Raw genomic sequence first — 25539 nt, 5'->3', positions numbered from 1 at the left:
ACATCTGTGGCATTGTGTTGTGTGACAAAACTGCACATTTTAGAGTGGCCTTTTGCTGTCCCAGGCACAAGGTGCACATGTGTAATGATCATGCTGTTTAATCAGCTTCTTGATATGCCACGCCCGTCAGGTGGATGGATTATCTTGGCATAGGAGAAATGCTCACTAACAGGAATGTAAACAAATTATGCATAACATTTGAGAGAAATAACCTTTTTGTGCTTATGGAAAATGTATTGGATCTTTTATTTCAGGTCATGAAACATGGGACCAACACTTTACATGTTGCGTTTATATTTTTGTTCAGTATAATTCATTGCAATAATAAGTTGGCCAGCTTTTCTGTCTATTTCATAGAGCTTTCATAAGAGCGCAGTGATATTGTAAATAAGAAACAGATGCTCTGGAATATTCACATTTGAATATGAGTTCCACGTCCTACAAGGCAAATTGGTTCAGGGACAAGTGTCACGTAGGAGTGACGCAATCTGACGTAAAAGAATGGAGAGCACCAGATTTTAGCGCGCTAACACTAGCAGGTATTTTGACTTTCCTAGCTAAAGGAAACATTGCTATCTGTCTAAAGTACATTTGAATGATGACAGTTGTTTCTTGCTAATTATTTGCATACTTTAGCAATGTCGTCATATTTCAAAGCAACTGCAGTGTAATTCAGACGAAATAATCATTAACCCCCATTAAGAAACACTTGACTTTCAAGAGCCGCTATGGCTGAGACGTCTTTAAATAGTTCATAACAATTGCGTGACGTGACCGAGTGATGGAGGTGTGCAGTATATTGCTCTATATATTGCTCTACTTTTGACCGGAGCGCTTTGGGCCCAGGTTAAACGTAGTGCACTATGTAGTGAATAGGGTGTAATTTTGGCACTCCTATCACACATGCTCAGACCCATAAACAGAGCTCTGGCCCGAGTGAGTGAGTGAGTGAGTGAGTGAACACCAAACTACATCTGCCTGTGAATTGCTCCATGTTGTGTCATTCTGCTGCATTGTTTCCCTTCTAACACTTATACTGTGGTTTTGTTTATGCAGAAGGGCCCAGGGCATCAAGGCTACAACATCATCTAGGGCCAGCAGACACCTAGCCTGGTTAAACAAGACTGAACGCTGCACAGCTCACTATTGTTTCACGTCGGCCTCCTGAGTGGCACAGTGGTCTAAGGCACTGCATCACAGTGCTAGCTGTGTCACTAGAGATTCTGGGTTCGGGTCCAGGCTCTGTCGCAGCCGGCCGTGACCTGGAGACCCTTGGGGCGGTGCGTAATTGGCCCAGCATCGTCTGGGTTAGGGGAGGGTTTGTCCGGCAGGGATGTCCTTGTCTTGACTCCTGTGGTGAGCCGGGCGCAGTGTACGCTGTCACTGTCACCAGGTCCACGTTGTTTCCTCCAACCCATTGGTGCGTCTGGCTTCCGGGTTAAGCGGAAGCCAGCCGGGTTAACCAATTGGATACCACAGAATTGTGGAGAAAAAGGGGTAAAAGTAAAAAATCTCTATATATATTTTCACGTCAGTCTGGTTCAACCAGGATAGCAGACACCAACTATTGAAATCAACAGCTTGCAGTTGGGAGGCAATAGATTTGGCAGCTGAGACATGGAGTTAGTCAGAGTTGGGGAAGGGGGCTGCTTTGTGGTCTTGCTGGCTCACAGACTGACTGGCTAGCATATTGACTAGCTGACTGACTGGACTGACTGACTAGTGCTAGGACACTAGGGGTCTTTTTTTTGAGAGGTCTTGTGAGCCACAGCACTGGGCCAAATTAAGTCATCACTCTTTATATGAATCATCTACCTACATTCTTCAGTTACAGTGAGTGAGTGATTGCATTAGTGAAGTATACATGTATTTGGGAGGCAGCTATAGTCATCTCATACATCTGAAAGGCTGGTATTTCAGAATAATACAAGCCCTCAAAATATAATAGATTTGTTTTAAACAAACCAAGGTAAAAGTCGTGATTGAAGCCGATATGGCCTCTCTTTCTATTGTGTCTGGTGCCTCTCCCATTCACTCTATACTGAAACGGAAATAGATTGAGCAGTTCCCAGTGGAGTGCTAAGACAATGACACCATACAGACAGCCCGCTGTGCTGCAGCTGAAAGTACTTGAGATTCACAATGGAAGACTTGCATATACATTTAGCTTTTTTGTGTATTTTTTGTTGTTTTGTTTTTACATCTCTCTCTCTCCATCCATCTTTTTCGCATTCTCATCCTCCCAACATGCCTCCCTCCTCTCTCTTGCCTTCTCATCCTCCCAACATGCCTCCCTCCTCTCTCTTGCCTTCTCATCCTCCCTACATGCCTCCCTCCTTCTCTCTCTCGCCATCTCTCTCTTCATCTCTCTTGCCATCCATCCATCCCCCTATCTCTCTCCCTCCCTTCCTGACTCCCTCTCTGTCTTTGTAGTCTAATGTTGTGGTGCTATGATTACTAAACACACACACAGTCATCTCTATATATTCATCTCTATTTCATCTCTAATTAGAAGCTAGGGGAATTCAAAGGGAGTTGATAATGAAGTTGCTAATGTTTATAAACTCAAACTAAAATGATGAATGTTGAAGAGAAATTGTTCTTCGTCAAAACGTTCAATCATGTTTTTGTCTCATATTTGGTGACTATTAGTCATTTGCTGTCCTTTGCTGTCAGGAACTGGACAGTAGTAATGATGGTTTTGGGATGGGAGAGGTTTGAGGCTTCTTTTGTCTAGCCATGTCTCGGGCAGCTGATCCAGTCTTTGATTGGCTGAAAACAAAAACCAGTGGGACTTGGGAACTGGAGGGCCAGAGTTGTGTTTCCCAGCTCTAGCCTTGGGCCAGAAGCCTCTCTGTACTGTAACTACACCCATATCCAGTTTCCAGGAGTCTCTCTCTAAGTTCTGTACTCAAGTCAGCCATCTCGATGAGATCAGATGAGTCTTCTCCAGTGCGTCACATGACAATAACATTTGTCATTTAACACAGATTATATATATATAGTTGAAGTCAGAAGTTTACATACATCTTAGCCAAATACATTTAAACACAGTTTTTCACAATTCCTGACATTAAATCCTAGAAAAAATTCCCTGTATTAGGTCAGTTAGGATCACCACTTTATTTTAAGAATGTGAAATGTCAGAATAACAGTAGAGAGAATGATTTATTTAAACCTCTATTTATTTCATCACATTCCCAGTGTGTCAGAAGATCCACTCAATTAGTATTTGGCAGCATTTTCTTTAAATTGTTTAACTTGGGTCAAATGTTTCGGGTAGCCTTCCACAAGCTTCCCACAATAAGTTGGGTGAATTTTGGCCCATTCCTCCTGACAGAGCTGGTGTAACTGAATCAGGTTTGTAGGCCTCCTTGCTCAAACACGCTTTTTCGTATCTTCCCACAAATGTTCTATAGGGTTGAGGTCAGGGTTTTGTGATGGCCACTCCAATACCTTGACTTTGTTTTCCTTAAGCCATTTTGCCACAACTTTGGAAGTATGCTTGGGGTCATTGTCCATTTGGAAGATCCATTTGCGACCAAGCTTTAACTTTGACTGATGTCTTGAGATGTTGCTTCAGTATATCCACATAATTTTCCTGCCTCATGATGCCATCTATTTTGTGAAGTGCACCAGTCCCTCCTGCAGCAAAGCACCCACACAACATGATTCTGCCACCCCCATGCTTCACGGTTGGGAGGGTGTTCTTCAGCTTGTAAGCCTCCCCGTTACCCTCCAAACATAACGATGGTCATTATGGCCAAACAGTTCTATTTTTATTTCATCAGACCAGAGGACATTTCTCCAAAAAGTACGATCTTTGTTCCCATGTGCAGTTGCAAACCGTAGTCTGGCTTTTTTATGGTGGTTTTGGAGTAGTGGCTTCTTCCTTGCTGAGCGGCCTTTCAGGTTATGTGGATATAGATACTTTTGTGCCTGTTTCCTCCAGCATCTTCACAAGATGCCTTGAAATACATCCACAGTTACACCTCCATCTGACTCAAATTATGTCAATTAGCCTATCAGAAGCTTCTAAAGCCATGACATCATTTTCTGGAATTTTCCAAGCTGTTTTAAGGCACAGTCAACTTAGTGTATGTAAACTTCTGACCAACTGGAATTGTGATACAATGAAATAATCTGTCTGTAAACAATTTTTGGAAAAATTACTTGTGTCATGCACAAAGTAGATGTTCTAACCAACTTGCCAAAATTATAGTTTTTTTAACAAGAAATTTGTGGAGTGGTTGAAAAACTAGTTTTAATGACTCCGACCTAAGTGTATGTAAACTTCCGACTTCAACTGTACATATTTTTGACATTTTTTTTAAAGTTATCAATTTGTAGTAGTTCGTCTTTTGGAGGATCATATGTTACTACTAACCCATACCGGCCATCCACAGTGAATGATGGTAAAGAAACCTATATTTGCCGGTCTGTTTCAGCTCTCTCAGCAACTCCCATTGAATTGTCATGCCAAACATGTTTGCAGGAGAGCAGTAGCAGACCCAGACTGTCAACCAGGCTTTGTTGCTCATGTGTAGTGTAGCACATTTCTGGTAACTTTCCCCAAATTCCCCAGTTTTCCAGAAATCCTGGTTGGAGGATTATGGGGTTCCTGCTTATAACCTCCTGATTCCGTGAATTTTCCAAGTCGGGATTTCTGGAATTTTGGGAAGGTTACTGGATTTTTTTTTACCCTTCTCATGGACAAAACATCATATTTTCTAGATGTTTTGTACTGAGTGGTCCTAATATGTTTTGTGTTTCTGTTCTTCATTCCAGGCATGTTCTATGATTGATGAGGAAGTAGCGAAGGCTTTGGTTAATAGGAAACACAAGAACCTCCCTCTCCGCTGGTAAGACATGGTGATTTACGAGCCCTCTATCCTCATCATGCACAACATCTGCTCTCACAGACAGACACACTCTGGCTGCATCCCAAATGGCACTCTATTCCCTGTTTATTGCACTTCTTTTGCCCAGGGCCCAGGTAGACTCGTGCCATTTGGGACGCTGACCCCTTTCTTTGCATGTTTTATAGACAAGAGGTCTCTACAATGACATTGATCTGGTTGTGATCTAGATGGATGGATATGCAGGCAGTACTGTTGTTTATATATTTGTCACAGACCTTGCAGATTGGGTTTGAGGAACAAGAGAGAAAAGGCAGACCGGTTTTGTTCTAGAACAGGGTTTCCAAAACTGGGTCCTAGGGCCCACCCTGGGTGCACGTTTAGTTTTTTACCCTAGCACTACACAGCTGATTCAAGTAACCAACTCATTAAGCTTTGATTATTTGAATCAGTTGTGTAGACACTAGGGGAACCCTGTTCTAGAGAAAAATCATTGACTGGTTTTGGTCTTCTACACTGAACAAAAATATAAACGCAACATGTAAAGTGTTGGTCCCATGTTTCATGAACTGAAATACAAGATCCCAGAAATGTTCCATATGCACAAAAAGCTTGTAGTGAGCATTTCTCCTATGCCAAGATAATCCATCCACCTGACGGGCGTGGCATATCAAGAAGTTGATTAAACAGCATGATCGTTACACATGTGCACCTTGTGCCTGGGACAATAAAAGACAGCTCTAAAATGTGCAGTTTTGTCTCACAGCACAATGCTACAGAAGGGAGTTTGCAATTGGCATGCTGACTGCAGGAATGTGCACCAGAGCTGTTGCCAGGGAATTGAATGTTCATTTCTCTACCAAAAGCCGCCTCCAACATCGTTTTAAAGAATTTGGCAGTACATCCAACCGTCCTCGCAACCGCAGACCCATGTGTATGGCGTTATGTGGGTGAGCGGTTTGCTGATGTCAACATTGTGAAAAGTGTCCCATGGTGGCAGTGAGGTTATGGTATGGACAGGCATAAGCTACGGACAACAAACACAATTGCATTTTATCAATGGCAATTTGAATGCACAGAGATACCGTGACGAGATCCTGAGGACCATTGTCGTTCCATTCATCTGCCGCCATCACCTCATGTTTCAGCATGATAACAGCCTGATCAACTCTTATTTATTTAACCTTTATTTAACCAGGAAGGGCTCATTGAGATTAAAATCTATTTTTCAAGAGTGCCCTGGCCAAGATGGGCAGCACCAAGTCATTACAAAAAAATTAGACAGACAACATGAAAAACTACAAGTACTACATAGAAGTACTCCTATGTGAAGGAGATGTGTCACGCTGCATGAGGCAAATGGTGGTCACACCAGGCACTGGTTTTCTGATCCACGCCCCTACCTTTTTTAAGGTATCTGTTACCAACAGATGCATATCTGTATTCCTAGTCATTTGAAACCCATAGATTAGGGCCTAAGGAATTTATTTAAATTGACTGATTTCCTTACATGAATTGGAACTTGGTAAAATCTTTGCAATTATTGCATGTTGCGTTTATATTTTTGTTCAGTATAGAATCTAGAGCAATGAGACCTGTCATAGAATATACAGGCTGGTTTTTACTGTTCTAGACCTGTCAGTGAACATACAGACTGGTTTTTAGTGTTTTAGACCTGTCAGAGAACATACAGCCTGGTATTTAGTGTTTTAGACCTGTCAGAGAACATACAGCCTGGTATTTAGTGTTTTAGACCTGTCAGTGAACATACAGCCTGGTATTTAGTGTTTTAGACCTGTCAGAGAACATACAGCCTGGTATTTAGTGTTTTAGACCTGTCAGCGAACATACAGCCTGGTATTTAGTGTTTTAGACCTGTCAGAGAACATACAGCCTGGTATTTAGTGTTTTAGACCTGTCAGAGAACATACAGCCTGGCTTTTAGTGTTGTAGACCTGTCAGAAGATATGCAGACTGGTTTTTAGTGTTCTAGACCTGTCATAGAACATACAGCCTGGATTTTAGTGTTGTAGACCTGTCAGAAGATATGCAGACTGGTTTTCAGTGTTGTAGACCTGTCAGAGAACATGCAGACTGGTTTTTAGTGTTGTAGACCTGTTAGAAGAAATGCAGACTGGTTTTTAGTGTTGTAGACCTGTTAGAAGATATGCAGACTGGTTTTTAGTGTTGTAGACCTGTTAGAAGATATGCAGACTGGTTTTTAGTGTTCTAGAACTGTCAGAAGATATGCAGACTGGTTTTGGTGCTCTAGGGCAGTCAGAGAATGTGCATTAATGCTTCGCAATTTCACATGTTCACGTCTGCTCACATTTGACATGTATTAAGAGGTTTTTTATTTGACCTCAAACCCCACTAAATGCATACTGAGTCAATCTCGGTCTAATGTTTTGGTTGGTATTTGGGAGGGGGGGAGGGGGGGAGTATAATAGATGCAACCTGTGATGTGTGAGGGGAAAAGAAAGGAGAGAGGCTATACTGTAAGTCATGCATATCAGATTACGCATTTTCCCCCTGTTTTTATCATGGCCTTTAAGCAAACGCACCACACACAATCTGGCCTGTGTGTGTGTTTGTATTTGTGCAGTCACATGAGCCAGGAGGGTTGCCGAGCATTGGAATTCCTTGTCTGGTATTTCTTGATTCTTCAGAAACACACTGTGTGTGCGTGTGCGCGCGCGTGCGCATACTGTATGTGGAGATTGGATGTATTTCAGAATTGAAATGCTGGCCTTCTGCTCTGAAGAAACAGCTTGTTTCTGTTAGCAGCTATTGGCTACTGCTCCTTCCCTCACAGAGGGAAGCTAGTCACTGTATCTGTATGAATAACATTGTTTATGCATATTTTGATTCTTACAATTAAATCACAATGCCTCGATGCCATGTGTTAAGTCTATCTCTCCAGTCATTTAGTATTGTGATGAATTGAGTGATACTGTGTGATACACAGAGCAAACGTTTAGATTGAGAGTCATGGTGCGCTCAATGCTTGTCACTGATTGGTAGGTCATTTCTGTGTCAAACTAAAATGATTGCTAGAGATTAAAAAGCAGAGTGGTCTGGTTATCCGACATGACTTCACGCAGCCTATGGTTGCACAAGAGCTTTAAATAGATAGAATTGCAACGCCCTTTTCTACTTCAGTGTTTGGTTGAGGTGTGAATGAATCCATGATCTTCTACATAGCCTCGACAACTGATATCAAAGTCGATCAGTTGTTATCAAAGTAAACCGGGTGATATGAAAGTCAATCAGATGTTCCTTAGTTCAAGTTCCACCCAATCAGATTAATATTGTTGGGAATTAAAACCGAGGTAGATAGCTCATTCTCTGTCTCTGAGTAGTAACTGGCAGTGTTCACACCTGGTCAGTCAGTTGATATCAAAGTGCACCGTCTGATATGAAAAGCTAACAGGATAGCCAATCAGAACAAGGGGGATGGTGCAGGTACTGTAGCCTACATGCGTAAGAGCCTTTGTATCCATGCTTGAAATAGGATATTGTTACGTCTGTAATGCTGTAACACTCTCCTTTAGTAAACACTGCTATCATGAATAAACACTAGTAATGGACATAGCCTTATCCTGGGACTATGTACAGGCTGTATACTCTAGATTATAGTGTGTGTGTGTCCGTCCATACATGTCTGTGTGTGTCTTGTCTGTAAGTGCAAATGTGAGTAATGGAGTCCTTCTTCACCCCTCTGCTGTGTGACTGAGGCCAGTACCACAGTGTACTTTCCCCTCAGGAGGGTGAGAGCCAGAGAGGAGGAGCTGGAGATAGCTGTGCCTGGGTCAGGATTACCACAGACGGGCCTCTCAATTCAATTCAGTTTAAGGGCTTTATTGGCATGGGAAACATATGTTAACATTGCCAAAGCAAGTGAAGTAGATAATAAACAAAAGTGAAATAAACAATAACAATTAATAGTAAACATTACACTCCAAAAGAATGAAGACAGTGAAGTTGATCATTGATTTGAAGCGAGGTCAGGTATTGCGTGTCACTCTGGAACAGTGTGTCATAATGGGGATCATTTCATTCCCAGAAACGCACAAACATACACACATTCACATACACACACACTTGTGCTGTATCTGGTGTTAATATGGAATGTCACAACCCTTACTATGGTGAAGGGGAAAGCAGCATCTGTACCCACTGACTAAATAACACTAAATCACATTACTAAACATACAGTTAAGAGGATTATTTCTGATCTTTTTTTTTTTTCATTGGCTGGACAAATCTGCAATCTAAAAATTAAATACTTACATTATTTTTTTACTGTCTCTCTGTCCACCATTTTCATTTTTCCAATCCAGATGAAGATGGTAATTTTGAACTCTGACCTTTATGCTATGTGGATTGTGTTTTGTTGGGCTTTTACAAGATCATTATTTAGCCCATTCCTGTTATAATGAGCTCAGTGAAACCACGCACACACACACACACACACACACACACACATACACAGGATTGTTATTACATGTAGTATTTGTTTTCAAGCTTTCTTTTAAGTTTCTGTTTTTCCATTCTGTCCCACACACTTTATAATCTAGCGTATACAGCCTGTACATAGTCCCAGGATACTAGTGTTTATTCATGATAACATGATAGCAGTGTTTGCTAAAGGGGAGTGTTACAGCATTACAGACGTAACAATATCCTATTTCAAGCATGGATACAAAGGCTCTTACGCATGTAGGCTACAGTACCTGCACCATCCCCCTTGTTCTGATTGGCTATCCTGTTAGCTTTTCATATCAGACGGTGCACTTTGATATCAACTGACTGACCAGGTGTGAACACTGCCAGTTACTACTCAGAGACAGAGAATGAGCTATCTACCTCGGTTTCCATTAGGTTTTAGGTTTTATTTATTCACACTAAAGAAACAAAGTGAAAGACAAAACAGTGCAGATATAAACTGGTAAAACGGTGTGCAGGTGAGGTTGGAAGACTAAAAGGGCTGATATGAAAACTACACAAATCTATGTACAAAAAAAAAGTTAATTCAGTCAAACAAAGCATATTCATTATAATTGTACATGATATACTCAGTATTCAAGAAAAAGTGTGTGTGTGTGTTACATGGAGGGGATTATTGGTTAGTTTGATTCATCAGGCTGACCACCAGTCTTCGCTTGAAGTTATTGAGGGATAATGAGGTTTTGTCAATGTGAAGATAAGAATTCCAGAGTATTTGATAGAGAATTGACTATGAGGTGCAGCAGTGGGGAAGGTGAAGGTTATCACAGTGTCTTGTGTTATATAGATGGCTTTCAGAATGAACCTGGAACAATCCATTGAAGGGTTTAGGTAAACTGTCTCGGAGGTATGAGTATTTGTAGATGGAAGTGCATAATTTCATCAACAAACAATATTAATCTGATTGGGTGGGACTTGAACTAATAAACATCTGATTTGGTGGGACTTGAACTAATGAACATCTGACTTTCTTATCAGCCGTTTTACTTTGATAACATGTTACATTCACATCTACATTTGAGTCTTTTAGTAGACACTCTTATCTTAGTTAGTGCATTCATCTTAAGATACAGTGGGGCAAAAAAGTATTTAGTCAGCCACCAATTTTTCTACGTTCTCCCACTTCAAAAGATGAGAGAGGCCTGTAATTTTCATCATAGGTACACTTCAACTATGACAGACAAAATGAGAAAAAAAAATCCAGAAAATCACCTTGTAGGATTTTTAATTAAGGAATTTGCAAATTATGGTGGAAAATAAGTATTTGGTCAATAACAAAAGTTTATTTCAATACTTTGTTATATACCCTTTGTTGGCAATGACAGAGGACAAACGTTTTCTGTAAGTCTTCACAAGGTTTTCACACACAGTTGCTGGTATTTTGGCCCATTCCTCCATGCAGATCTCCTCTAGAGCAGTGATGTTTTGGGGCTGTTGCTGGGCAACACAGACTTTCAACTCCCTCCAAAGATTTTCTATGGGGTTGAGATCTGGAGACTGGCTAGGCCACTCCAGGACCTTTAAGTGCTTCTTACGAAGCCACTCCTTCGTTGCCCGGGCGGTGTGTTTGGGATCATTGTCATGCTGAAAGACCCAGCAACGTTTCATCTTCAATGCCCTTGCTGATGGAAGGAGTTTTTCACACAAAATCTCACGATACATGGCCCCATTCATTCTTTCCTTGGTCCCTTTGCAGAAAAACAGCCCTAAAGCATGATGTTTCCACCCCCATGCTTCACAGTAGGTATGGTGTTCTTTGGATGCAACTCAGCATTCTTTGTCCTCCAAACACGACGAGTTGAGTTTTTACCAAAAAGTTGTATTTTGGTTTCATCTGACCATATGACATTCTCCCAATCTTCTTCTGGATCATCCAAATGCTCTCTAGCAAACTTCAGACGGGCCTGGACATGTACTGGCTTAAGCAGGGGGACACGTCTGGCACTGCAGGATTTGAGTCCCTGGCGGCGTAGTGTGTTACTGATGGTAGGCTTTGTTACTTTGGTCCCAGCTCTCTGCAGGTCATTCACTAGGTCCCCCCGTGTGGTTCTGGGATTTTCGCTCTTGTTATCATTTTGACCCCATGGGGTGAAATCTTGCATGGAGCCCCAGATCGAGGGAGATTATCAGTGGTCTTGTATGTCTTCCATTTCCTAATAATTGCTCCCGCAGTTGATTTCTTCAAACCAAGCTGCTTACCTATTGCAGATTCAGTCTTCCCAGCGTGGTGCAGGCCTACAATTTTGTTTCTGGTGTCCTTTGACAGCTCTTTGGTCTTGGCCGTAGTGGAGTTTGGAGTGTGACTGTGAGGTGGACAGGTGTCTTTTATACTGATAACAAGTTCAAACAGGTGCCATTAATACAGGTAACAAGTGGAGGACAGAGGAGCCTCTTAAAGAAGTTACAGGTCTGTGAGAGCCAGAAATCTTACTTTTTTGTAGGTGACCAAATACTTATTTTCCACCATAATTTGCAAATAAATTCATTAAAAATCCTACAATGTGATTTTCTGGATTTTTCTTCTCATTTTGTCTGTCATAGTTGAAGTGTACCTATGATGAAAATTACAGGCCTCTCTCATCTTTTGAAGTGGGAGAACTTGCACAATTGGTGGCTGACAATACTTTTTTACCCCACTGTAGCTAGGTGAGACAACCACAAATCAAATCAAATGTTATTGGTCACATACACATTTTTAGCAGATGTTAATGCGAGTGTAGCGAAATGCTTGTGCTTCTAGTTCCGACAGTGCAGTAATATCTAACAAGTAATCTAACAATTCCCCAACAACTACCTAATACACACAAATCTAAAGAGGCGAATGAGAATATGAATATATCGATGAGCGATGGCCGAGCGGCATAGGTAAAGTGCAATAGATGTTATAAAATACAGTATTTAAACTCAGCAAAAAAACTTTATTTCAAAAATAATTTGTAAAAATCCAAATAACTTCACAGATCTTCATTTTAAAGGGTTTAAACACTGTTTCCCATGCTTGTTCAAGGTACCATAAAAAATTAATGAACATGCACCTGTGGAGCGGTCAATGAGACACTAACAGACGGTAGTGCTACTACAGACGGTAGTCAATTAAGGTCACAGTTCGGAAAACTTAGGACGCTAAAGAGGCCTTTCTACTGACTCTGAAATTCACCAAAAGAAAGATGCCCAGGGTCCCTGCTCATCTGCGTGAATGTGCCTTAGGCATGCTGCAAGGAGGCATGAGGACTGCAGATGTGGCCAGGGCAATAATTTGCAATGTCCGTACTGTGAGACGCCTAAGACAGCACTACAGGGAGACAGGACGGACAGCTGATCGTCCTCGCAGTGGCAGACCACGTGTAACAACACCTGCACAGGATCGGTACGTCCGAACATCACACCTGCGGGACAGAATGGCAACAACAACTGCCCGAGTCACACCAGGAACACACAATCCCTCCATCAGTGTTGAGAGAGGCTGGACTGAGGGCTTGTAGGCCTGTTGTAAGGCAGGTTCTCAACAGACATCACCGGCAACAACGCCGCCTATGGGCACAAACCCACCATCGTTGGACCAGACAGGACTGACAAAAAGTGCTCTTCACGGACGAATCACAGTTTTGTCTCACCAGGGGTGATGGTCGGATTCACGTTTATCGTTGAAGGAATCGGCATTACACCGAGGCCTGTATTCTGGAGCGGGATCGAGGTGGAGGGTCCATCATGGTCTGGGGCGGTGTGCCACAGCATCATCGGACTGAGCTTGTTGTCATTGCAGGCAATCTCAAAGCTGTGTGTTACAGGGAAGACATCCTTCTCCCTCATGTGGTACCCTTCCTGCAGGCTCACCCTGACATGTCCCTCCAGCATGACAATGCCACCAGCCATACTGCTCGTTCTGTGCGTCATTTCCTGCAAGACAGGAATGTCAGTGTAATGCCCTGGCCAGCGAAGAGCCTGGATCTCAATCCCATTGAGCACGTCTGGGACCTGTTGGATCGGAGTGAGGGCTAGGGCCGTTCCCCCCAGAAATGTCCGGGAACTTGCAGGTGCCTTGGTGGAAGAGTGGGGTAACATCTCACAGCAAGAACTGACAAATCTGGTGCAGTCCATGAGGAGGAGATGCACTGCAGTAGTTAATGCAGCTGGTGGCCACACTAGATACTGTTACTTTTGACCCCCCTTTGTTCAGGGACACATTATTCAGTTTCTATTAGTCACATGACTGTAGAACTTGTTCAGTTTATGTCTCAGTTGTTGAATCTTGTTCTGTTCATACAAATATTTACACATGTTAAGTTTGCTGAAAATAAATGCAGTTGACAGTGAGAGGATGTTTATTTTTTTGCTGAGTTTACATATGATCTGAGTAAAGTAAGATATGTAAACATTATTAAAGTGCCATTATTTCAAATGGCTTTATTTAAAGTGATTAGTGATCCTTTTATTGAAGTGTCCAGCGATTGGGTCTCAATATAGGCAGCAGCCTCTCTGAGTTAGTGATGGCTGTTTAGCAGTCTGATGGCTTTTTTCAGTCTCGCGGTCCCAGCCTTGATGCACCTTTACTGACCTCGACTTCTGGATGGTAGCGGTGTGAACAGGCAGTGGCTCGGGTGGTTGTTTTCCTTGATGATCTTTTTGGCCTTCCTGTTACATCGGCCGCTGTAGGTGTCATGGAGGGCAGGTAATTTACCACTGGTGATGCGTTGTGCAGACCGCTCCACTCTCTGGAGAGCCTTGTGGTTGAGGGCGGTGCAGTTGCCGTACCAGGCTGTGATACAGCCCGACAGGATGCTCTCGATTGTGCATCTGTAGAAGTTTGTCAGGGTGTTGGGTGACAAGCTAAATTTCTTCAGCCTTCTGAGGTTGAAGAGGCGCTGTTACGGCTGTTGTCTGTGATGTGTACGCCGAGGAACTTAAAACTTTCCAGCTTCTCCACTGCTGTCCCGTTGATGTGGATAGGGGTGTGCTCCCTCTGCTGTTTCCTGAAGTCCACGATCATCTCCTTTGTTTTTTTGCCATTGAGTGAGAGGTTGTTTTCCTGAAACCACTCACCGAGTGCCCTCACCTCCTCCCTGTAGGCTGTCTCGTTGTTGTTGGTAATCAAGCCCACTGTTGTGTCGTCTGCAAACTTGATGATTGAGTTGGAGGCGTGCGTAGTCGTGGGTGAACAGGGAATACAGGAGGGGGCTGAGCACGCACCCTTATGGAGCCCCAGTGTTGAGGGTCAGCAAAGTGGAGATGTTGTTTCCTACCTTCATCACCTGGGGCCGGCCCGTCAAAGTCCAGGATTCAATTGCACAGGACGGGGTTGAAACCCAGGGCCTCCAGCTTGATGATGAGCTTAGAGGGTACTATGGTGTTGAATGCTGAGCTGTAGTCAATGAACAGCTTTCTAACATAGGTATTCCTCCTATCAAGATGGGATAGGGCAGTGTGATGGTGATTGCATCATCTGTGGACCTGCAAGATGGCGTCGTGGTCGGATTTGCCAAAGGGAGGGCGTGGGAGGGCTTTGTATGCATCGCGGATGTTAGAGTAGCAGTGAACGAGTGTATTACCCCCGCAAGTACTGCAATCAATATGTTGATAGAGTTTAGGTAGCCTTGTTCTCAAATTTACTTTGTTAAAATCCCTAGCTACAATAAATGCAGCCATATATGGTTTCCAGTTTACATAGAGGTCAGTGAAGTTCCTTGAGGGTCGTCGTGGTGTCTGCTTGAGGGGGAATGTACACGGCTGTGACGATAACTGACGAGAATTCTCTTGGGAGGTAATATGGCCGGCATTTGATTGTAAGGAATTCTTGGTCGGATGAGCAGAAGGACTTGAGTTCCTGTATGTTGTTATGATAACACTATGAGTCGTTATTCATGAAGCATACTCCCCCGCCTTTCCTCATCTCAGGGAGGTGTTTATCTCTGTCGGTACGATGCATGGAGAAGCCCTGTGGCTGAACCGATATCCCGAGTGAGCCATGTTTCCGTGAAACCGAGAATGTTACAATCTTTGATGTCTCTCTGGAAGGCAACCCTTGCTCGATTTTCGTCTACCTTGTTGTCAATAGCCGTTGGACATTGGCGAGTAGTATACTCTGGAGCGGTGGGCGAAGTGCACGTCTAACGGAGCCTGACCAGGAGGCCGTTCCGTCTGTCCCTTCTGCGGCGCCGTTGTTTTGGGTTGGCTTCTGGGATTCGGTCCATTGTCCTGGGTGGTGGTCCAAACAGAGGATCCGCTTCGGGAAAGTCGTATATCTGGTCATAATGTTGGTAAGTTGAAGTCACTCTTATATCCAATAGTTTTTCCTGGCTGTATGTAATAAGACTTAAGGTTTCCTGGGGTAACAATGTAAAAAATAATACATAAACTAAATACTGCATAGTTTCCTAAGGACTCAAAGCAAGGCAACCATCTCTGTCGGCCCCATTTTGTCACAGGCATAGTAAGTACACGTTTCCTCAATAAAGTAGTTATCAGCGAATTACCACTCTCCATATTTTCATGCATAGTGGTGGCTGCATCATGTTATGGGTATGCTTGTAATAGTTAAGGACTGGGGAGTTTTTCAGGATTAAAAAATAAACGGAATGGCGCTAAGCACAGGCAAAATCCTAGAGGAAAACCTTGTTTAGTCTGCTTTCCTCCAGACACTGGGAGATTAATTCACCTTTCAGCAGGACAATATCCTTAAACACAAGGCCGAACCGAGTCGCACAGCGGTATAAGGCAATGCATCTCAGTGCTAGAGGAGTCACTACAGACCCGGGTTTGATTCCAGGCTTTATCACAACCGACCATGATTTGGAGTCCCATAGGGCGGCACACAATTGGCCCAGCGTCGTCCGGGTTTGGCTGTGATAGGCTGTCATTGAAAATAAGAATTTGTTCTTAACTGATTTGCCTGGTTAAATAAATATAATTAAATACACTGAAGTTGCTTACCAAGAAGACAGTGAATGTTCCTTAGTGGCCGAGTTACAGTTTTGACTTAAATCTACTTGAACATCAATGGCAAGACCTGAAAATGGTTATTTAGCAATGACCAACAACCAATTTGACAGAGTTAAATAATTTTGAAAAGAATAATGGACAAATATTGTACAATCCAGGTGTGCAAAGCTCTTAGAGATTTACCCAGAAAGACGCCCAGCTGTAATCACTGGGTGATTCTAACATGTTTTAACTTGAGCGTGTATACTTATGTAAAGGGGATATTTCTGTATTGTATTTTCAATAAATTTGCTAACATTTTCTAAAAACATGTGTTCACTTTGTAATTAATTGATATTGTGTGTATATGGGTGAGAAAAATCTATGTAATCCATTTTGAATTCAGGCTTTAACACAACAATATGTGGAATAAGTCAAGGAGTATGAATACTTTTTGAAGGCAGTGTATCTAACAAGCTCTGTAATCAGATCTTAACTGATAACTGCTACCAGTTGTTGTATTTCCCAGTAGAGGGTACACTAGATCTATCTGAAATGTCACGGGGAAGAATTATCTTTTTAAATGTCAGTGTCGAATATAATAGCAATGTAGATGTGTAGCTAGAGCTATATGGGAGCAGTGTGTGTGTGTGTCTGTCCCTGTGTGTCTCTCTCTCTGTGTGCCTGTCTGTCCCTGTGTGTCTGTCCCTGTGTATCTGTCCCTGTGTGTCTGTCCCTGTGTGTCTGTCCCTGTGTGTCTGTCCCTGTGTGTCTGTCCCTGTGTGTCTGTCCCTGTGTGTATGTCCCTGTGTGTCTGTCCCTGTGTGTCTGTCCCTGTGTGTCTGTCCCTGTGTGTCTGTCCCTGTGTGTCTGTCTGTCTCTGTCTCTGTCTCTGTCTCTGTCTCTCTCTCTCTCTCTCTCTCTCTCTCTCTGCATGTCTCATTGCAGCCTGCTGAAAGGAGGTTAGAATAAGTAATCTGTCTCGTGTAAAAAGGGAAGTAGGGATGGGGGGGGGGGGGGGGGGAAGGAAGAGAGAGCAGTTCTTACTAGCTAACATCTGGGCCAGTTCTGCTTCTCAGAGAGAGTCTTGATCCTATTCCTTGTTATACGGTAGTATTTGAATCTCTAGAGTTGTATATCAGACACAAACACTCCATGACCTATTGTGTTGAGTTGAAACCTCCATATCCTGCTGTGACACCTGGCCAGAGCAGTATAGAGTAAAGGAGGGGATGTCCAGTTCTGTCTGTCTCTGGCTGGGACTAGCCTAACACAACGCATAACAAGGATAGAGCCTCTGCAACCAGGATTATTAATGGTGGTCCCTAGCAGTCACTGTACCTTTGTATATCTGGGAGAGAAAATAGATGTACATACCCACCACAGATCATCTTTCATCTCCAAATCTGCTTTGCCCCCCCCCTGCAGCTGTTGCAGATGATGTGACCTGTGATTGACTGCCTTTTGTTTTACAGGCTGAACATGGAGCAGAGTTGGCAACACACACGCACACACTCACTTACACACATTCTTATGCATTCAAATAAACCTGCTTTTGTTGCCTGACACTCTGGAAAGGGTCCATAGTGGATCACACAGTCTCAGTATCTACTGCTTCTACACAGACGCTCTCCTGGAAACACCAGTGAGTTACACCTGAACACAGTCCTTCATTATCCTCCTCTTCACCAGCCAATTGACACCACAGTCATGGGTTTATTCAAATCAGTAGGGCTCAACAACATGCTTTTGTAGAAATGGACGTAGCGCTATTCACAAATACTTAAGTTGAACGCTGCTTTGAAACTAGAATGGTCAGGTGACACCCACTCTTCACCGCCGACCCTGACACACACACACACACACACACACACACACACACACACACACACACACACACACACACACACATCCTCTCATCCTCTCTCCAGGAATCTGTTCATTCTCTAATGGTGTGTGTTGTAGAGGTGTGAGGACCATGGTGTGTGTGTGGTAGAGGTGTGAGGACCATGGTGTGTGTTGTAGAGGTGTGAGGACCATGGTGTGTGTTGTAGAGGTGTGAGGACCATGGTGTGTGTGAGGACCGTGGTGTGGGTTGTAGAGGTGTGAGGACCATGGTGTGTGTTGTAGAGGTGTGAGGACCATGGTGTGGGTTGTAGAGGTGTGAGGACCATGGTGTGTGTTGTAGAGGTGTGAGGACCATGGTGTGTGTTGTAGAGGTGTGAGGACCATGGTGTGTGAGGACCATGGTGTGGGTTGTAGAGGTGTGAGGACCATGGTGTTGGTTGTAGAGGTGTGAGGACCATGGTGTGTGAGGACCATGGTGTGTGTTGTAGAGGTGTGAGGACCATGGTGTGGGTTGTAGAGGTGTGAGGACCATGGTGTGGGTTGTAGAGGTGTGAGGACCATGGTGTGGGTTGTAGAGGTGTGAGGACCATGGTGTGTGTTGTAGAGGTGTGAGGACCATGGTGTGTGTTGTAGAGGTGTGAGGACCATGGTGTGGGTTGTAGAGGTGTGAGGACCATGGTGTGGGTTGTAGAGGTGTGAGGACCATGGTGTGGGTTGTAGAGGTGTGAGGACCATGGTGTGGGTTGTAGAGGTGTGAGGACCATGGTGTTGGTTGTAGAGGTGTGAGGACCATGGTGTGGGTTGAAGAGGTGTGAGGACCATGGTGTGTGTTGGAGAGGTGTGAGGACCATGGTGTGTGTTGGAGAGGTGTGAGGACCATGGTGTGTGTGAGGACCATGAGGTGGGTTGTAGAGGTGTGAGGACCATGATGTGTGTTGTAGAGGTGTGAGGGCTATGGTGTGGGTTGTAGAGGTGTGAGGACCATGGTGTGTGTTGTAGAGGTGTGAGGACCATGGTGTGTGAGGACCATGGTGTGGGTTGTAGAGGTGTGAGGACCATGGTGTGTGTTGTAGAGGTGTGAGGACCACGGTGTGTGTTGTAGAGGTGTGAGGACCATGGTGTGTGTTGTAGAGGTGTGAGGACCATGGTGTGTGTTGTAGAGGTGTGAGGACCATGGTGTGGGTTGTAGAGGTGTGAGGACCATGGTGTGGGTTGTAGAGGTGTGAGGACCATGGTGTGGGTTGTAGAGGTGTGAGGACCATGGTGTGGGTTGTAGAGGTGTGATGACCATGGTGTGGGTTGGAGAGGTGTGAGGACCATGGTGTGTGTTGGAGAGGTGTGAGGACCATGGTGTGGGTTGTAGAGGTGTGAGGACCATGGTGTGGGTTGTAGAGGTGTGAGGACCATGGTGTGGGTTGTAGAGGTGTGAGGACCATGGTGTGGGTTGTAGAGGTGTGAGGACCATGGTGTGGGTTGTAGAGGTGTGAGGACCATGGTGTGGGTTGAAGAGGTGTGAGGACCATGGTGTGTGTTGGAGAGGTGTGAGGACCATGGTGTGTGTTGTAGAGGTGTGAGGGCTATGGTGTGGGTTGTAGAGGTGTGAGGACCATGGTGTGGGTTGTAGAGGTGTGAGGACCATGGTGTGGGTTGTAGAGGTGTGAGGACCATGGTGTGTGTTGTAGAGGTGTGAGGACCATGGTGTGTGTTGTAGAGGTGTGAGGACCATGGTGTGTGTTGTAGAGGTGTGAGGACCATAGTGTGTGTTGGAGAGGTGTGAGGACCATGGTGTGTGTTGTAGAGGTGTGAGGACCATGGTGTGGGTTGTAGAGGTGTGAGGACCATGGTGTGGGTTGTAGAGGTGTGAGGACCATGGTGTGGGTTGTAGAGGTGTGAGGACCATGGTGTGTGTTGTAGAGGTGTGAGGACCATGGTGTGTGTTGTAGAGGTGTGAGGACCATGGTGTGTGTTGGAGAGGTGTGAGGACCATGGTGTGGGTTGTAGAGGTGTGAGGACCATGGTGTGTGTTGGAGAGGTGTGAGGACCATGGTGTGGGTTGTAGAGGTGTGAGGACCATGGTGTGTGTTGTAGAGGTGTGAGGACCATGGTGTGGGTTGTAGAGGTGTGAGGACCATGGTGTGGGTTGTAGAGGTGTGAGGACCATGGTGTGGGTTGTAGAGGTGTGAGGACCATGGTGTGGGTTGTAGAGGTGTGAGGACCATGGTGTGGGTTGTAGAGGTGTGAGGACCATGGTGTGGGTTGTAGAGGTGTGAGGACCATGGTGTGGGTTGTAGAGGTGTGAGGACCATGGTTACACTCTGTCACCCTCCCAGAGTGCAAAGAATCTTGGCGTGACCCTGGGCAACACTCTGTCGTTCTCTGCAAACATCAAGGCAGTGATCTGCTCCTGCATGTTCATGCTCTGCAACATCCATAGAGTAGGACCCTCCCTCACACAGGAAGCAGCACAGGTCCAATCCAGGCGTTGTCATCTTACGTCTGTTGACTGGGCTCACTTGTGCCATCAAATCACTGCATCTTAACCAGGTGGGCTGCAGAATTCTGGATTTCAACCTTCTCAAATGATCCCACGTCACCCCGCTCCTCTGCACACTCCACTGGCTTCTAGTCGAAGCTCGCATCCACTGCAAGACCATGGTGCTTACCTACAGAACAGAAAACTGACCTGCCTCTCCCTACCTTCAGGCTATGCTCAAACCCTACACCCCAACCCCAGCACTCTGTTCTGCCACCTCTGGTCTTTTGGTCTTCCCACCCCTACGGGATGTCAGCTCTGCCCAGTCCAAGCTGTTCTCTCCCCCTCTCTCCTTTCTATCTCTGACTTTGCTGACAGCTACTTTATTGAGGAAATGTGTACTTACTATGTCTGTGATATGTGGTTGTCCCACCTAGCTATCTGAAGATGAATGCAAGTCGCTCTGGATAAGAGTGTCTGCTAAATGACTAAAATGTCAAAATGTGTGTGGCAGGTGGAGAGCCAGTTGTCTACAGGGTTGAGACAGTAATGGAAACTGTGTTCGGTTTCAACCTGGACCAACAGGCCAAAGACTGGGCATCTCTAGGGGTGAGAGGTCAGAGGTCATACTGGGGAGGTATAGAGGTGGAGGCCACACAATACATATACACACACACACAAATTATGTGTTTGCCTCATTTAGCATCATTCATAAATAGAACCTTATTGATCCCTCACAATCTTGGCGTGGATGTGTGTGTGTGTGTGTGTGTAAGTCTCTGTAATAAACGAGTAGGCCAGTCGTTAGCTGATCTAAGCAGATTCCACAGCCCTGAAGACAGCAAACTGCAGAAACCAACAAAATATTTTCTGTTCGGATTGCAACAATTATAATTAAACACACATTCTGGATAGTGTGTGTGTTTATTTGTTCATCATCGTAATGAATGACACACACACACCGCTCCTCCCATTCTGCTCAGCCCTGTGTTTATCGACCAAGCTCTGTAATGGAGAAACGCCTGCCCAGCAAACAAAATCAATGCTGGCCTTTTCTCCTCCAACCTGTTCTCGTTATCTGCAATGAAACCAAAACACACAGAGCAGCAACTGAACTGAAACACACCCATGTCTTTTCTTCCCTTCCCAACTGAACTGAAACACACCCATGTCTTTTCTTCCCTTCCCAACTGAACTGAAACACACCCATGTCTTCCCTTCCCAACTGAACTGAAACACACCCATGTCTTTTCTTCCCAACTGAACTGAAACACACCCATGTCTTTTCTTCCCTTCCCAACTGAACTGAAACACACCCATGTCTTTTCTTCCCTTCCCAACTGAACTGAAACACACCCATGTCTTCCCTTCCCAACTGAACTGAAACACACCCATGTCTTTTCTTCCCTTCCCAACTGAACTGAAACACACCCATGTCTTCCCTTCCCAACTGAACTGAAACACACCCATGTCTTTTCTTCCCAACTGAACTGACACACCCATGTCTTCCCTTCCCAACTGAACTGAAACACACCCATGTCTTCCCTTCCCAACTGAACTGAAACACACCCATGTCTTTTCTTCCCAACTGAACTGAAACACACCCATGTCTTTTCTTCCCAACTGAACTGAAACACACCCATGTCTTCCCTTCCCAACTGAACTGAAACACACCCATGTCTTTTCTTCCCAACTGAACTGAAACACACCCATGTCTTCCCTTCCCAACTGAACTGAAACACACCCATGTCTTTTCTTCCCAACTGAACTGAAACACACCCATGTCTTTTCTTCCCAACTGAACTGAAACACACCCATGTCTTTTCTTCCCAACTGAACTGAAACACACCCATGTCTTTTCTTCCCAACTGAACTGAAACACACCCATGTCTTTTCTTCCCTTCCCAACTGAACTGAAACACACCCATGTCTTTTCTTCCCAACTGAACTGAAACACACCCATGTCTTTTCTTCCCAACTGAACTGAAACACACCCATGTCTTCCCTTCCCAACTGAACTGAAACACACCCATGTCTTTTCTTCCCTTCCCAACTGAACTGAAACACACCCATGTATTTTCTTCCCAACTGAACTGAAACACACCCATGTCTTCCCTTCCCAACTGAACTGAAACACACCCATGTCTTTTCTTCCCTTCCCAACTGAACTGAAACACACCCATGTCTTTTCTTCCCTTCCCAACTGAACTGAAACACACCCATGTCTTTTCTTCCCAACTGAACTGAAACACACCCATGTCTTTTCTTCCCAACTGAACTGAAACACACCCATGTCTTTTCTTCCCAACTGAACTGAAACACACCCATGTCTTTTCTTCCCAACTGAACTGAAACACACCCATGTCTTTTCTTCCCAACTGAACTGAAACACACCCATGTCTTTTCTTCCCAACTGAACTGAAACACACCCATGTCTTCCCTTCCCAACTGAACTGAAACACACCCATGTCTTCCCTTCCCAACTGAACTGAAACACACCCATGTCTTTTCTTCCTAACTGAACTGAAACACACCCATGTCTTTTCTTCCCAACTGAACTGAAACACACCCATGTCTTTTCTTCCCAATGTCGCTATTTGATATTTGTATTTGATGTATTTGACCATTTAAAAAGCACATGTGGATATAATGCTGTCTCCCTTCCTCTATAGTACTGTCTTAGGGTTTCAACATCTCTGTAACATTCCCCAAATTCCAACCGGGATTTTCAGGAAAACCAGGGAATTTAGGAAAAGTTACTGGAATTGTACAACCCTAACAGACACATTAGGACACCCCTAACAGACACATTAGGACACCCCTAACAACCCTAACAGACACATTAGGACACCCCTAACAACCCTAACAGACACATTAGGACACACCTAACAACCCTAACAGACACATTAGGACACCCCTAACAGACACATTAGGACACCCCTAACAGACACATTAGGACACCCCTAACAACCCTAAAAGACACATTAGGACACCCCTAACAACCCTAAAAGACACATTAGGACAACCCCAACAGACACATTAGGACAACCCCAACAGACACATTAGGACAACCCCAACAGACACATTAGGACACCCCTAACAGACACATTAGGACACCCCTAACAGACACATTAGGACACCCCTAACAACCCTAACAGACACATTAGGACACCCCTAACAGACACATTAGGACACCCCTAACAACCCTAACAGACACATTAGGACAACCCCAACAGACATATTAGGACAACCCCAACAGACACATTAGGACACCCCTAACAGACACATTAGGACACAACTGGTTTCTAAATGGTCAGTAGTACAAATTATGAATGAAATGTAATATACTGTATTTCTGGGAAAAACAGCCTATCTCCTGATATGAGTAATTGTTTCTTTTTGGTCAGTCCAGTTAAGGCCAGTTCCAGGGATAACAAGGGATAAGATCAAGCCTTTTTTTCTCTGTTATGCAAGTCTCTCTCTCGCTCTCTCTCTCTCTCTCAGGGTAGTGATAGGGATTATAACAAGGCAGATTAGTGGGTGGCTGTACAGTCTGTCAGAAAATAGAATTAATTTGTGTGTTCCAGATGCTTTACTTCAGCCGTCGTGTGTGTATTGTGTGTGTGTCCAGCCACAGGAGGGTTCTTGTCCTCCTGCTACCACAACAGCGAGACAGCTTTTTTCTGTCTGAAGGGTAGGGGAGAGAGGCAGAGAGGCCTTCTATGCCATCAAAAGAAACATAAAACATCCCCATCAGTTATCAAACCCATTGCCCTCTATGGTTGTGACGTCTGGGGTTCACTCACCAACCAATAATTCACAAAATGGGACAAACACCCATGATGTCTGCATGCAGGATTTTGCAAAAATCTACTTTGTGTACAACGCAAACCCCAAACCATGTATACAGAGCTGATTTAGGACTATACCCTCTAGTATACAGAAAATAACTGTTCATTTCGGCAACCACATAAATAGAAGCGATGGCCATACATTCCACCACAAAGCCCTCACCTACAGAGAGATGAACCTAGAGAAGAGTCCCCTCAACTAGCTGGTTCTGGGGTTCTGTTCACAAACAGAACCCACAGAGCCCCAGGACAGCAACACAATTAAACCCAACCAAATCATGAGAAAACAAAAAGAGAACTATTTAAAACACTGGAAAGAATCAAGCCAAAACATCTGAATGCTATTTGGCCCTAAACAGAGAGTACACAGTGGCAGAATACCTGACCACTGTGACTGACTTTAAATTAAGAAAATCCTTGACTATGGACAGACTCAGTGAGCATAGCCTTGCTATTGAGAGCGCCTGCCATAGGCAGACCTGGCTCTCGAGAGATGACAGGCTATGTGCACACTGCCCACAAAATGAGGTGGAAATTGAGCTGCACTTCCTAACTTCCTGCCAAATATATGACCATATTTTTTTATTTAACGAGGCAAGTCAGTTAAGAACAAATTCTCATTTACAATAACGGCCTAGGAACTGTGGGTTAACTGCCTTTTTCGGGGGCAGAACGACACATTTGTTTTCCTTGTCAGCTTGGGGATTTGATCAACCAACCTTTTGATTACTGCCCTACTGCTAAAACTGCTAGGCAAAATACCGCAGTGTGCAGTCACAGCAGCAAGATTTGTGATCTGTTACCATGAGAAACAGGCAACCAGTGGAGCACAAACAACATTGTAAATACAACCATCTGTTTTTTTATTTTCCCTTTCATACTTGCACATTACTTGCACTTTGCTGCAACACTGTACGTAGCCAGTAGTATAACATTTGAAATGTCTATATTCTTTTAAAACTTTACTGAGTGTAATGTTTACTGTTCATTGTGTGTATAATAATATACATACATACATACATACATACATACAGTGAGGCAAAAAAGTATTTAGTCAGCCACCAATTGTGCAAGTTCTCCTACT

At 44.2% G+C, this 25539-nt stretch overlaps 1 protein-coding gene across 5 annotated transcripts in view; it reads left to right on the top strand.

Annotated features, from left to right (window-relative positions):
* The window catches only part of LOC139412973 (zinc finger MIZ domain-containing protein 1-like), a 216546-nt gene that overhangs the window by 81518 nt on the left and 109489 nt on the right, over window positions 1-25539 (top strand). For 3 of the 5 annotated variants that reach the window (XM_071159920.1, XM_071159938.1, XM_071159903.1), the window contains one exon: window positions 4789-4862. The gene's annotated coding sequence lies outside the window, so the exon portion shown is untranslated. Of the gene's footprint in view, window positions 1-4632; window positions 4683-4788; window positions 4873-25539 lie in introns of those variants that run through there. The other 2 variants (XM_071159929.1, XM_071159912.1) reach the window with 2 other exon arrangements.

The sequence above is a fragment of the Oncorhynchus clarkii genome, chromosome 1 (assembly GCF_045791955.1).
Source record: "Oncorhynchus clarkii lewisi isolate Uvic-CL-2024 chromosome 1, UVic_Ocla_1.0, whole genome shotgun sequence".
In the NCBI taxonomy this organism is placed as follows: domain Eukaryota; kingdom Metazoa; phylum Chordata; class Actinopteri; order Salmoniformes; family Salmonidae; genus Oncorhynchus; species Oncorhynchus clarkii.
This window is presented reverse-complemented; position numbering and strand designations above follow the sequence as displayed.